The following is a 15,396-nucleotide window of genomic DNA, read 5'->3' as shown; positions in this document are numbered from 1 at the left end:
GTTTAAAGTTAGAGAAAATAAACTTCAATCCCTGAAAGTTACAGAATTCAGTCTGAAAAACTTGATTAATGTAGGATACATCACAGCAATCTGGTGACAGTGATATCTAAATAAGACTTCACTTCATGATGTTTACTACTAAAATAATGAAAAATCCCAGAGACAGAATTTGACACTTGGAAATGCCAAGTTTCTTAAGAAACTGAGGTATGATCCCCCTTGGTTTACCAAAAGACCAAATTCTTAGGAAAGGATCCCGTGCTGGCTTTCTAAGAAATTGCCTTTAATTTCAGACTTGAAGTTGTAACAAACTCTATAACACAGTTTTTTCCAGCCATAAATAATAGACCCTAAAACATTTTGTAAATGGGGTCTAGGCAGATGGAGCTGAGCATCTTCAAACCATGCCAAAATCATTTTGTAACAGCTTAAAACAACAGGACATTTTCCAGACTTACATGGGGAACAGTGTTCCATTTATGCCTCTGTCAAAGACCCAATTAGGAGTTTTGACATATCAAGTCACACGTGAGAAATCATTGTTGACTAGCACCCAAGGCAGCTGTCAACATTAAATGACACTGAAACAAAAGAAAACAAAAAACTAAGAAGCAAAACAAGAACTGATCACATCTTTTCTCCAGACCACCTATCTTAGATGGTCTCACTCAATTTCCTCTTGCCAGGCCTCCAATGCCCTTACCTCTCTTTCAGCTACTCTCATCAAAGTATCCTTTCTTTGCTTACCTTTCTATTCCCCAGTCAACATTTATCACCCATTCACTCAGAATCCACATCCTTTGCAAGTTCTGAATATAAATGTTTGGAGATAACCTGTTTTCTCCAGTTTGTAGAAAGCTTAGCATGTGCATCAGCACCCTATTTCAACCCAGGAGAGCACGAAGTAGTTTCTACGAGGCCCTGATGCCCAGCTTGCATGGAAGCAGTCTGAAGACAGACAAGAGGATTGCAGAGGCCTGACACCGACAGGAAAATATGGATAGAGGTCAATGATTCTTAAATGGTCGGAGGCAGTGAACTTACAGGATTGTTGCAAGATGTATTTTAAATATAATAAAAAAATGCTTTCCGTAAAATATATAAAAAAGAAAAAGTCACAAGGAAAAAAGTATTTTTTTTTTGCTTAAAAAAATAGGTAGACGTTGCAGAAAACAGAAAGATAGAAAAGCTCCAAGAAAAATTAGATTCCTTTATACATGACTCAGCTACGTTTACAATTGGCATTTTGGCATAGTACCATCTATTCTTTTATCATTGAAAATCTGTCAGTTCTGTTTATTCCATCAGGGCCTCATGCTTAAGCAGGGAAATAAGCAGAGTCGATGTAGCTTCCTGCACTATTTCATGAGTATGTGCTAAACAAAACCTTTGACCGTCATTCTCCTAGCACACCTATCATCAGTTCAGAGAAGATAAAGGCAGAGCGGTATAAGGAAGGAGGTAGATTGAGAGCAAGAGAGCTGGAGTTTGAATCTTGGTTAGCAAATGAGACTCCCGCCACATTATTTTTCTCATAACTGAAATACGGGTGGTGATATAGTTACAACAACAATAATATTTTGTGGAAGGAGTATGAGAATCAGGTGGGTTGAAGATAAGACCTTTAAGCTCTTGTTCTGACCCAATCTCTGCTTAAAATCATGTGTGACGACCTTAGTACGTCAATGGATTGTTGCTTAAATCACATCGTCAGGAAAGTGAGGGTATGGTGCTTTGTTAATGGTTCTGATTCATTTAAGATCAGGAATTTTTCTGACATGGCAATTTGCTCATGATCTCAGGGCTTCCAACCTCTGGGATCCTTCTAAGGGCCTGGAGTTAATAATCCCCTATATCATGTCTCTGATGCTTCTTCAATGTCAGACTTTCTGGGCTGTTCAATTCCATGAACATGGCCCTGTTTTCATGATTTTTGACCTGACTATGGTAGAAACAACAGAAGGGTGAAGGGGATGTTTAGGGAACAACTCTTCCCATGGAAGATTTCCCTGGTTTCCATCTTATTGAACTTCCTAATTAAATTTCTTTCACACACTTTCAACTCTTGATGTACTCAGAATAGGAAATCTAACAGTACTTATTTATATGCTAATTTGCTACAGATAATTGTAGTCTTACTCAATCCCAAAGGAACAAGAGAAGATGGTCGGTCTCATGCTTAGTTGCGTCTACTGGAGCCTGGGACAGTTTGTGCAAAGCCAGGGTGCAAAGAACTGCAGAAAGCAAGCCTGGCCCACAGTGCCACACAGAACCAGCCGACAATGGGATCAGCAATGCTACTGCTGACTACCCGCCATAACACAAAGCCTAGACATGTGATACGTGGCCTACTTATGGCTGTGTGTCTTAGAGTGTGGCATCATTGTCGTTAAATCATATAGGTGGAAACGCAACATGAAGACTGCTAGGTAGGATTTTCCTGCGCCACCCACGGAAGGTGGCTAAGTTTGAGTTGGGCAACCTGAAATAGTATCTTTCTTGCAGCTTGCTTCTAACATACTAATGAGAATTTATGAGTCTTGCGCTGAAAATCTGCATTTTCAATGGAAGCAAAGTATTTTATTGTATCTGAAGTCTGGAATTTCCAGCATAGAAGCTTATTTATGCAACTAAAGGATATTTTATTAAAACAATCCAATACTTGAGAGCTTACCATCATTTCTATCATGATACCATAGCAGGATGTAGCATAATAGGCTATGAAAGACATCATCAGGAAAACGCTGTAACCATTCCAGATGTTGGTTTTCTTGAAAAAATCAGAACAGTAATGCCTGTTTTATGGTGGTAGTACAGCGTTAAAGGATCCATTGTGTTGGCTGAATAAACTCTAATATACCCACACAACAGAAAAATATCTAATCCTATAAAACTATGAGAACACTGCTTATATTCTCATAAAAAAATCTCTCTGGGATCTGAGTAAAACAAAGTACTTATCTACCTATATCTTCTTTATATATGACAATAAAATATTTTATATGAAAAAAGTAAGAGAATAAGAACATACATTTGCATTTCATTCTACATACTTTTATTTTAAAAGTGTGTCTTATAGGGGACCTCTTTGCAAAGACAGAAATGTGGAGGACTTGCCTGATAAAATGAAGTCAAAACTCTGGCTCAGCTTTAGGATCTTTTCCTAGCACCAGCCTTCTTGGAGCAAGGAAAAGTATATTTAAAGACAGCCATCTAATAATTTCCCTTCTAAGCTTTCATCCTTCTGCTTAGTTTGAAATTTAATGAGTGCTGACCATGAAATTATTATATTTCACTCCAACAGTTGCCAACACTCTTATCACTCAAATCAGCTTGCAAATCCGGGGGGAGCTATCTGGATGAAGTGTTATTATCAAAATGTATCAGTAATTTGTTTCTGAAATGGGAGGAGGAAATGTCTTACATCAGCAGAAAACGAAATTGGAGAAGTCTGCAGCCCGCTGGGGGACCAAATCTTTGCGGCGGGGTTTCTGCATCGATTGTTGGGGGTTTGCAGCTCCATCCGGTCATGAATGATGCATGGAGCTACCACGCAGTCAGCTAGGTGGTTCTTCATGCTGACTGAAACGGAGCAGACTTTGGGGAAAGCAGAGAGACATGCCCTCACCTCGCTTTTAGCTTTTTCCTGGCTTGTGGAACAAATCCACAGTAATTTCTGTAAGCTTTTTTTTTTTTTTCTGAAATTCTCTTGGGCCAGATTTCTTATCAGATGCATTTAAAAAGTCAGAACAACAAAATCATAGCAAGGTATTTTGGAAGGACAGTGTGAAATTCTGGGTTGCATAACATTTACAGTCGTTTTCTACTCATGCAAATAACATTTCTACATTTTTTTTAATTTATGAGACTTAGAATGAGGATAAGAATTAGAAGAGATCTTCAACTATTGATACTTTGCAGTGCACCTTTTTTTTTCTTTTTTGAGACAAGATTTCATGTAATTCAAGTTGACTTTGTTCTCACTTAATATCCAAAGCAGGCCTTAGAATCCTGATTCTCCTGTATCCAATTTCCAAATCCTGGCATGTGTCACCATGTCAAGTTTATATGGTTCTGGCAATTGAGCCTACAGTTCCAGGCATGTTAAGCAAGTACCCTACTAACAGCTATGTTCACAGATCTTGTTTGCTTTTATGATGGAAGCATCAGTCACAGCGCCTATCACTGGTCTGAAACAGAAGTCTCATTTTTCTCTGCATAGACACAACACATTCAGTCTTAGGGAAGTTCTAGAGACTTATCTTCTGCAACTCCTGGGTTTATAATGTGAAGACTTCTTTATATGCCAAGACCCTAACTGTTGCTCCAAAGGTTTATTTTCTGCATGAAAGGTGATGTCACCCTATGTGAATGACTCTCCAGAAGCAAAAAATATACCCAGTGAGTGAGGTCTGCCCTTGTTATAGAGGCTAATGAAATCCGATCATCTTTGATATAAAAAAGTATTAGGAAACTTAGGGTGTCATTAGTTTGTAAAGGATGAGTCAGAAATTGCTGGCTGTCTCTGGTTGATGAGGTGGTTGGACCAATAAGGTGTGAGTGGCTGCAAGGAACCACTTCTGAGTCATCTGCTTGCCTTGGACTCTCAAGGAGAAATGTTTGGAAGATGACAAAATGCCTGCAAGTTCTCGAATATTGCTGGTGAAAGAAAGAAACCTCGCCTGTTTCAGCAGCACATACTTTATTTTACCTTAACTGATAAAGACAGTTTGATGGAAGAGTCTTCTGGGTGTACAGCTGTGGTGAGCAAGAATAGACAGGGTCTTAAGAATAGAGGACAAAAGACTGATACAAGGTTAAAATCATGTGTCAACCATGATAAAATGAATATTAGCCTACCCATAATAACCTTAAACAGTAGAAAATCTGAAACTTACAAGGGGATATAAGCCAGATTCTATATCTTTGATAGACACTCCTAGTAGATCAAACGAGTGCATTAAAGTCCCCTCTTTGTCCACAGACTCTGTAGTACGGTCATTAGAGATTCAGAAGAAGATGCTCCTTCCTCATAGAGACCAACTCAGCATACACGTTTAAGGTGTTATGCAAGTCACAACTGGGAAACCCTGAGGGTGCTAAGGTATAAGGTTCACAACCTGCCCATGGCATCAAGATGATGACATTAAGAACTTTTAGAACAGAACCTGGTTCATATAAAAGGAAAGGCATCAACCAATGTCAAGTGTGTCAATCACGTATCTTTTCCTTTGTGGAGAGAACACAAACAACTTAGTGGCTATTAAGTAGAAAAGAAGGGGCAAGAGGAAGGAGAAGACAACCAAATTAGACAAATTTGGTCCTGGGTACTTGATGGTATACTAGGTTGCAAAATTCTATTTCATAAGAAAAATCTACAGAGAATATTTAACTCAGGATGAAATGAAAGCATATCTGTTATGGGATAATGCTTTTGTACACTGTAAAGGTTTCCAGCTCATATTGGTTTAATAAAACACTCGTTGGCCAGTAACCAGGCACGGAGCATAGGTGGGACAACCAGACTTAGAGAATTCTGGGAAGAGGAAAGACAGAGACGCATTTGTCATCTAGAAGTAGAGGAAGCAAGTTGAGAATGCCTCACTGATAAAAGGTACCAAGTGACATGGCTAAACATAGACAAAAATTATGTGTTAATTTAATTTGTAAGAGCTGGTTAATAATAAACCTGAATTAATGGGCCAAACAGTTTATAATTAATATAATCCACTGTGTATTTCTTTGGGACTGAATGGCTGAGGGACCGGGTAGGACAGAAACTTCTGTGTACACCCATCTCACTTTGTACTGCAAAACACGAATATTTCAGATCTTTGAAACACTTTTATTAAAGGCAACTTTTACACTTTGGTCTTTGCTATAGGTGGCCAGTATCAGGACTACTATTTGCTTATAAAGCATAGTTGTGACAATTTTTAAAAGCATAGAGATACCCTACCATTATTTCTACAGTGCATTTTATCTTGTATTCACCTACTTCATTTCCTTTTGAGTAAATTCCTCCATTATGTCCATCTTCCCAGTAGGTAATACTTACTGTATATTTAGTTCACTCTAGATACCTTCTAATGTTCCTCATTTATGCAAATAATTTCAGTCCCTACAATCAATTTAAGAGGCAGGTACCACTCTAGATGGGGAAAATGAACAGTCAATGCATTCAGTTATTGCTGGCCAGAAGCACACAGCCCCTGAGTGGTAAAACCTGGAGATGAACCTTAACAGCTGAAAGCCAATGAAATTACGCTGTCTGTTCAAGAACTCAAAGTGATTTTTAAAACTAAACTCCTATAAGGTATTCTGCACAGAAACTAGAAGAAAAATACCTATAACTATAAATAGATATTTAAAAAGGGAAGTTAAGCAATAAGGTTCTGAATGAAAGTAGGAGATTAGTCAAAACTACAAGCTTAATGTGTTATTCTATCTTTGGGTCAAAACCTTACTGCTGAACTTGGCAGTTAAGGTAAATATAGAAAGTAGAATATGTGGCATGGTTCTCCCTATACAGGAAATGATCTATGACTGATGTGCAAAGAGAAACTGTGTCCTTTTTGGTCCTTCAATAATTTCTGAGTTCTGAGCTTGAGAAGGGACAGAAGTCCCTTCTGTGATTAGTTCTAGACACTATCTAATTGTTTTAATTTTCCCGGCCAGAAATGCAGCTTCTAGTACAGCACATCTTCCAAAGTGCCCACTGATATTATCTCAAATAAGATTTCAAAGGAAGCTGTAATATCTTTCCCCTTTCCACTCCACACATTATCAAGAAACAATAAACCAATTTGGTTAGAAAATTTCATTTCTTCTGTTGCATAATGATGTAACCAAGAGCCTCACTTTTCAAACTGCTGGCTGAAATATGGCATACATTTTATAATAGAAGAATTAAATATTATTTAATAAAAAAATCCAGAAAATATTGTGAGAGATAAAGCTGAAAAAAGAATGCTGAATTTCACAGCATGGCAGCCTTTAAGATTATTTTGATTTTACTTCCCTAGATAGGAATTCAAGACATTGAAAAAACACTAATATAAAGAAAAGAATATGCTTCAATCATATAAGTTATCCTAATTTAAACTTTCACTGCTAGACCATCTTTCATCTGTGTAAAGAATACATTTTGTCCTGTTACACTGAGGCTTTTAGATCATGGTAAGTAACTTCTGCATATGATTGTGTGGCTGGTGGTACTGAAGGCCGTTAGCCACACAATTCAATAGTCTGCCCTTCACTCCATCGTTGTCACATCCGAACAGGTAAACTCTATGTCATTAGTGCATGCCACTGCTGTCTAAATAGTCTATGATATTTTTTCTGTATGTGAGGGCTGCCCTTCTAGCGGTGCTTGCTACTCTCACTGGAATGTGCACAAACCGGTCCCAAGGGAGAACATTTCCCAAGATTCGCAACGCCTTGTATTCACATAACATTCTTATTTCCAAGGAGAAAATGGTGTGGCTTTTGTTTCCATGTTCAGCTTTTGAGGAATCACGAGTCTAGGGACATCTTAGCCTCTTTGAGTTAGTGGTGAATACCAGCAGTGGACTCAACATTAGAAACCGTGCATCTCTCTACTAGCAAATTCCTCATTGTCCCCCATTTTGCTTGCCTCATATCTGGACAAGAGGATTCCACCTCACAGAGTGTAAGATGGCAAGGGATGACACCTATATATCCCTCAGTCAGAGTAGAATTCCACGGAACAATTTCCCAGTTAGTGCTGGCATTATCTAAAGAGGGAGAATCATTTCTAGGTTCTACCTCTCGTATCTCAAGCTAAATCTCTTGTGTTAGAGAATTCCAATGCAAATTTCCAGTTTCCAGCCCCACAAAACACAGGCTGTCCTAAAGACCAGCCAAGGGATTAGCAAACTCAGGTTCCCCAGGCCAGTTTGCTCATAAGTACCAGAGAAATTCACTCTATTTGAACTCAAAATCATACTTTTCTAAATCTTCCCTTTCTACCTCATGAAAAACTCTCATCCATTTTTATGAATCACACACACACACACACACACACACACATTTGAAAGGACAAACAAGTAGAAATACTAGGGAGACATTGACTACTGTAGCCTCTTGGGGGGAAAAGATCACAACACATTCATAGGCTCTCCATTGTCCTCCAGCTAGGCATCTCCAACTGCGGGTGTTGGCTGTTACCCAACCAATTTAATGCACTGTTTCTGTTTTATTACCTGCCTTTTCTATGCGGCTGTTGTCTTCTTTAAGAGAAGCAGTTTTCCTGTGGGCAATACAGTTTGATGGAATGTCTTAAGAACTCTCAGCTCCAAAAGTGGCTCGGTCAATGTTTAGGATTCACCCTGTTGCTATACCAGAAAGAGCTAACATACCACTTTTTCCTGAACTTCACAGAAATCAAATAAGATATCTGAGGGACAAAAAGGTAGCATAAACATTCTGTCTTCCCTAATGCCACTGCAGTTAAGAGACCTTCCCACCTGGATTTGATTGTGTTTAGCTACAATTCCACCCACAATGGAATCTACATTGTCAACTTCTAGTAAAAAAAGGGAGGTTATAAAAGAGATTACCTCATAAGAAATAGGATTTAAAATTAATTGTTGGTAATGAAATGTTATAACATTGCTCACGGAATGCTTTATTGTATCTTTACTTTTTTTGGTATGCTGTGTTATTCTTCAATAGATGTCAAAATAACTTAAGAAATCGCTAGATCAAAGAGTTTCAAAGAGTTTAGCTTTATGCCCATCCATATAGATACAGTTCAAAATGTTATTAAATAAGCATCTTCAACATTAAGAGGGTCATCACATGCACTTTCTGCTAATTATCTTGTTTCTTTTAATACTATAACTTGTTTCTATAGGGAATATGTGATAGGGAAATCTATACTTAGAGAATAAGCCTAGGATTTTAGCTAAGCTCATTGCCACTGTCATTTCAACTTAAAGCATAGTAGATATGGAAGACATCCAGAAGAGATGCCTAAGTTCTGACAAAGTAAATAGGTGCCACAGCTGTCACCCTTTTCATTTGCCCTGGGACCCCAGGGAACTCAAGACCTGCTTTTCCACTGAACCTGAATGCAAAGTTAGAATCTTTCTCCATCACCCACTGCTGGCTGAGACAGAGCATCACCTTCCCTAGTGGACCTAAGCTGTATACTGTAGACCTGCCTGGAATTCCCAAGGAGACAGAGGCGGAAGGCTACCACCAAAGGCTCGGTATCTGAGCCGAATTTTGTCTCACAGAGAAAGATGTGGCGGTGGCACTGGAACAATTAGAGGTGGTGGCTGGACGTGGACAAACTACCAGGAAAAAAAAACAACACTGCATGAAGAAGGCAGAGCATATTTACTGGGTGGGAGAAGACAACTATTTGGTCTGAGAGCACAGGCAAATTGTGATTTGGGGTAAGGGAAGAGAGTAAGGGTGCCATTTTTTACCGTACCCTCTGATTGGTTTTTGTTCCCAGGAATCTGAGTCAGTCTCCAAAGGAGAGGGTGCTGTGTGGTAAAAACCAGGCCATGTGAAGATGGTATCTCTGGAGGGCGTGACCTCAAGTAAGTTAATACCCCTCCTAGAAGCTCCTTTTTCTGTTTGGCAAAGTGTCTGGGTGAGAAGGGGTGATTTCTAAAGTCCCGTTCAGCTTGCCCATCCAGAACTGTACCCTTTGGAGAGAAGCTGAAAGTAAATAGTCCTCTATTAAACATGCATGGGAGTCTTCCCAATGGCATGCAGAGCCTGCTTATGCAAGTGGCTTCCATCTGCTCCATCTCTGGCTTGCTGAAGAGTCAGCAACATTCATCAGTGAATCCCCAGTGGAGTGAAGGGAGTCCTTTATGGGTTTGACGCTGCTGAGGAGTCTGAAACATCCTCATATGACTCTCTATACTCCACAGACTGCCCCAGTGCTCTCCATCCATCTCTGGCCATCTTCTAAGGACAGGAAGGAGACATTTTGCCCTCTAGGATTCCAATCTTGTCACGAGAAAGACTCAAACATGATGTCAAAAAAAGCTATCATTCTATTGGGGGAGAGAGGGAGTCAGAGGAGCTGCAGCTACACTTCCTAGCAGCTCTGCAACCCCTAAGCCAAATCAAAGCAGTATGGGCAAATGACCAGCTTCCTGGGTATGTCACAATGGTAGCTGCCAGACCCTACCCTCACAAGGGAAGACCTTCTCTTGAAATTGGATCGTGTAAACTTGCTAACTTGACATATACTTATTAATCTTATTTTGGACATGTATTCTATAACTGCTGTGCAGTGGGACAGTGGTGTAGATATCAGAGATAGGACCCAGGTTCGATGCAGACCCATCTCCCATTATTTTTCTATGACAGTTACATTGTCACCCCAATCCAACCTTCCCTACACCCAGCCTCTCTCAGACTCCCTCTCATTGGGGATCTAAGTGTGTTTGCCTAGTGATTATCTCCATGCTTGAGTGGACACAATATTAGTTAGAAAGTTTTAATAAGCATGGGCATTCAAGGGAAAGACTAAGCAAAGGAAAATAAAATGTGTTTTCCTTCTTTCTGAAGAAGGGCTAGTGAATTTGTATTTTGTGCTAGTCTTGGAAAATTGTGTAGCTGGTTATGTACGTGTACAGTAAGCATGGGAGATTCCAAGTCCATCTCTCCCTGGGATTGCTTATGGTAATCACCTCTGCATTCACATTCTGGCATCAACTATACCCCTGACAAGAAGGTAACCAAAGAGCCAGAGAAATGGAGGCAGGGAATGGGAACTCTCGGTTTACCGAGGCCGAATGCCCCTCCCAGCACTGACCTAGTCAAGTCCAAAGACATTCTCACCCAACTCAGCTTTCAGCAGATGAAACTAAACAAATCATTATCAAATCCATTTACTCCGCTTTCAAGGGGACAGAGAGGAATTTTAGCCACAATGCATTAACAAGCTTTCTGGAAAAGCTATGAAAGAAAGTTAATGGCCAACTCATGAGGAATTCTATGGAAGTAACTAGAGAGAAGCACCTTCATCATAGTTTGCCTGCATTTGACCTGCTGCTCTTCACTCGCTGGGTGATTATGTCTAATAAACACCTTTCTTAAGCGTTCTCCTCTTTAAAACTGAGATAGTATGAGTGGCTGAGAATTAAATACATAGGATGGTGTCAAAGAGAGAGTCCCTCACTTAAAATCTTACTTTGTTGGCATTTTAACAAGGCAACTAAGAACCTAATTCTGGTAGAAAGTGCCTAGGCCATAGCCTGAGTATTGCCACACATGCATGCACACATGGGAACATTTAAAATATGAGACTTAGCTGAACTGGAAAACTACAGTGCTGCTTCTGAAATAATTATCATTGGTTTTTCCAAGCATAGTCTGTTCCAGTAGGGAGTGGTTCAATGAGTGTGTGCAAACATCTGTCCTACATCTGCCTCCTTCCTTAGCTACAGAGACTCACTGGACTTATGACTTAGGGTTATTCCAAAAATGGCCAAAGCCATGTCTACATACCCACCCATGTTCTAACTTTCCCTAGCACAGCATTATGTCCCTGCACAGACATAAATATGTCAACTGCTGCTGGAAAACTATGGGGAAAGGGATGTTGAGAATGTGCACTTTTCTGTCCATGTTTCCATGTAACAGGGCAAGTTTTTGAAAAATACCAGCTTAGCTAAATCACATACTATCAACTGACCCTTAGTAAAGTCTTTACATTATGGAAACATAGTGAATGGGTTATAAGCATTGATGATAACTTGTTTCCTTTAAATTTCATTTGTATTCTGGAGGGAAGGTTTAATCCCTATGACAATACACATCCATAAACAAATCCAGGAATCCAGTGAAATGATCCCTGCTTCCCTGGTACTCATGGAATGGTATCTTCTTAACAGTACTGTATAACCTCACTGGCCTGTACTTTCTTCTCACTTAACATATATAGACATGGAGGGTAAAGAGAGGATGCCCATCAGGTACATTAGAGATGTGTTCTGATTTTGTTCTAGGTGAATAAAAGTAATCTATGTTTAGTGTTAAGATCATAAGTCACAGATCCTATTGAATGATAGCTCACAAGAACTTGTATCTATTACCCTAGTGGGTGAGGATTTAGACAAGCCAGAGCTTCTTTCTACCAGCTCTCGTGTATAGGGAAGGAAGCAACTGGATATCTTATGAAAGTCTTCACACTCTTATACACTGTGATCCTATTGTTAGGGGATTAAATGATCTCATGTTGCCTGGTCTTCTGTCAAATTAATGAAGAGGGAACGGAATGTTACTGTGGTTAAAGTGATCTTTGTCAAAGAAAATAAATCACAAGGTTAATAATTTATCCATCGACATTGGCCTTTTTAGGAAGAGTGCCTCTTGGTGGTTGAAGCAAAGGGGGTTATAGAAATACAATAAGCCCTAGAATTGCATTTCTATTGTAAGAGATTAGGGAATAGAACAGAAGAGATAGCACGTTAGAAGACGTGACAATTTACTATGGAGATTTCAACCTTGTTTCACGCAGTGAAGTCTTAAATCCTTCTCTCTGTGTGAAGAAACTGTTTATTTATACAGTACTATATGACAGGTAATTTATTTCACAGAATACAACAAGTGCTTAGGGAGAAATGTGTCTGAATTCTGAGTCAATCAAACAGAAGATACAGGATCAAAGCATCAAGTGGTCCTGCGAGATGGAAACGATTCATAAAAGGTAACCAGCATCAGTTTGATAATTACTATGTATTAAGTGCATCGCATGCTTTAGGAACTGCATCAGGTAGCTGTGACTATTGTCTCGTAGAACGCTTACCACAGCACACTGGAGAAATTTAATACTCAGAAGATCAAGCAAGCTGGCCAAGATTATAGATATAAATGGGGAGTTGGGACTGACTGATTCAAAGCTTCTCCTCTTTCCCCCCTTGTGCTGTGTCTCTGTGTCTGTCTCCTGTGTCAGTCTTAAGACGTGCTTTTTCTGAAACTGGAAACTCTAGTAGTCTGACAGTAGACGAGATTTTCTAGGTGGATGAGAAAATATGACAGACAGCGATGAATAGAGTTCTTATCTTAATAACAATTTCTTTTAAAAGATGTTTTAATTTTTGTTAAACTTGTGTGTGTGCATGTGCATGTGCGTGTGTGTGTGTGTGTGTGTGTGTGTGTGTGCATGTGTGTGTGTCAATGCAGATAACTGTGGGGGCCATAAATGGGTATCAGACTTACTAGAGCTCGAGTTACAGGCAATTGTGAGCTACCGATGTAGGTTCTGGGAACTGAATTGGCATCCTCTGGAAGAGTTTACACATTTTTTTTTTAACACCTTAGCCATCTCTCCAGTCCTTTAATGACTATTTCTTAATGTGTTGCTTGTTGTTGTAACAAGCAGCCCTATATGCTAAGGACATTTAATTTTATCCAGTCTAAGTTCAAATATTATTACTACTGCTTCTATCTTAATAAGAAGATATATAAAATGTATGCATACATAAGCACATGCATACATTATACAAGAAAACATGTAATTTTAACTAATCCTCCTAAGAAGTGGTAAAAATTAAAACATGTAAAGCGAATGCAAACCAAACACTGAAGTAATAATTAGAATTATCTAAGCATTGGGACCCTCAGATGAGATGAATTGGTAGGGACCCAGTCTATGAAAGGAAGAAGGATTCTATCGATTCCTTCGTGAGAGACGGGAAGAGTTGCCACACTGATATCTTGGTCAACACTGTATCAGTGCTGTGCTGAGCAGTCTCTGGGCCTCTCTGATTCTCCTAGCAACCTGAGAAATAGGATGATTGACAACCCAGATGTTATTGGTCTGGTGTTCATAGCTAATGCATGCTAATTTTATTGGTTTTTTTTGCGGGGGGGGGGGGGGCAGGGTTTCTATACATAGCACTGGCTGTCTTGAAACTCACTATGGAGACCAATCTGGCCATGAACTCATAGAGATCTACCTGCCTCTGCCTGCTGAGCGCCAGGATTAAAAGGGTGTGCCATAAGATAACGCACACTAATTTAACCAAGTTATAAAATAAAACTTGTGCCAAAATGTTCTTATTGTCCCTGATGTTAGAAAGACTGATAAGAGGATCTGGGCCAGGAATATTCAAAAGACACCAAGTCTTGATTTTGTGAAAAAGAAATTCATGCAAAATTGTTTTTCTTTTGCTTCCCAGAAACCTTTGAAATAAAGGACCTTAAAGGACCACTGACAGAAACCTTTTGCTCAGAGTTAGATGCTCCTTCACCAATCACCTAAGCATGCCCTACCCTTTAATTAGGTTCAACTTTCACTGAAAGAGAATAGAGAACTTGAGATAATATACACATTATAGGTAAGTGCCTGTTGCTGGCCAAAGAGCAGTAAAGTCTCCTCCCCTCTTCTTCCTCCTTTTCCCCAGTTCTGGGGATATGGAGATCAAACCCAAGGCTTTGTGCAGGCTAAGCAAGTATTCTACCATTGAACCACCTAGTCCTTAAGTCTTTTTTTTTTTCTTCCAAAACTGGGTCTCTGTTCTATCTCACTAAAGGGCGAGCCATCCATAAAAATCAGTTTGCCTGTCTATCTGCAATACAATAAATACCTTTCAAGGGGATACTTACAATACTTTATACAGAGCCTGACCAAGAAAATGTCTGTGTGATACCATGTTGTAGAATGTTACTTTAACTATGTAAAAGTGTGTTGCATTTGTTTATGCTGCATTTAAGATGTGCTGCTATTTCACCTTCTCTGCCTCATGTACCTGGGTGGTCTAGTAGAGAACAGTATGGTCAATAGCTAAGGAAAAGATAATAAGTGGGGTTGGTGGGCAGAGAGAATAAGTTGGAGAAGGAATTTAGACTCAAGAGAGAATGAGGGAGAAAGATAGAGAGACAGCAGGAGCCAGATATGGAGGGAGAAGGAAAGTAGCACATACAGAATGAAAGAAAAGTAAAACTGCCCCGAGACAAAATGTAGACGATGAGAAATAAATTCAAGGAAGTTGTAAAAGCTAGTGGAAGAAGCCTAAACTATGATCAAACATAGTAATGAGTCTCTGTGTCATGATTTGGGGGCTGGCAGTCCCAGAAAGCCTGCTACAGTTATCCTTTGTTTCACTTGAAGGGTGCTGACATTGAACACCTTCTGATATATATGTGAGGCACTCTACCTTTGTCTACAGTTGAGAAACTAGAGACTTGCTGGGAAAAAAAAGCTGTGTGAGGAGTCGCCATGGTTCTCCCGCTCCAGACAGACGCAGGTTAAGATCCTCCCTGGTAAGCCAGCTCGTGGGCTACACAGAATATTAAAAATGGGTTAGAACAATATGTAAGAGCTAGCCATAAGAAACTGGAACTATCCGGGCCAGGCAGTGTTTAAAAGAATACAGTTTCCGTGTAATTATTTCTGGG

This window comes from Alexandromys fortis, unplaced genomic scaffold (assembly GCF_014885135.2).
Source record: "Alexandromys fortis isolate MF-2015 unplaced genomic scaffold, M_Fortis_MF-2015_v1.1 scaffold_10, whole genome shotgun sequence".
Taxonomy (NCBI): domain Eukaryota; kingdom Metazoa; phylum Chordata; class Mammalia; order Rodentia; family Cricetidae; genus Alexandromys; species Alexandromys fortis.
This window is presented reverse-complemented; position numbering follows the sequence as displayed.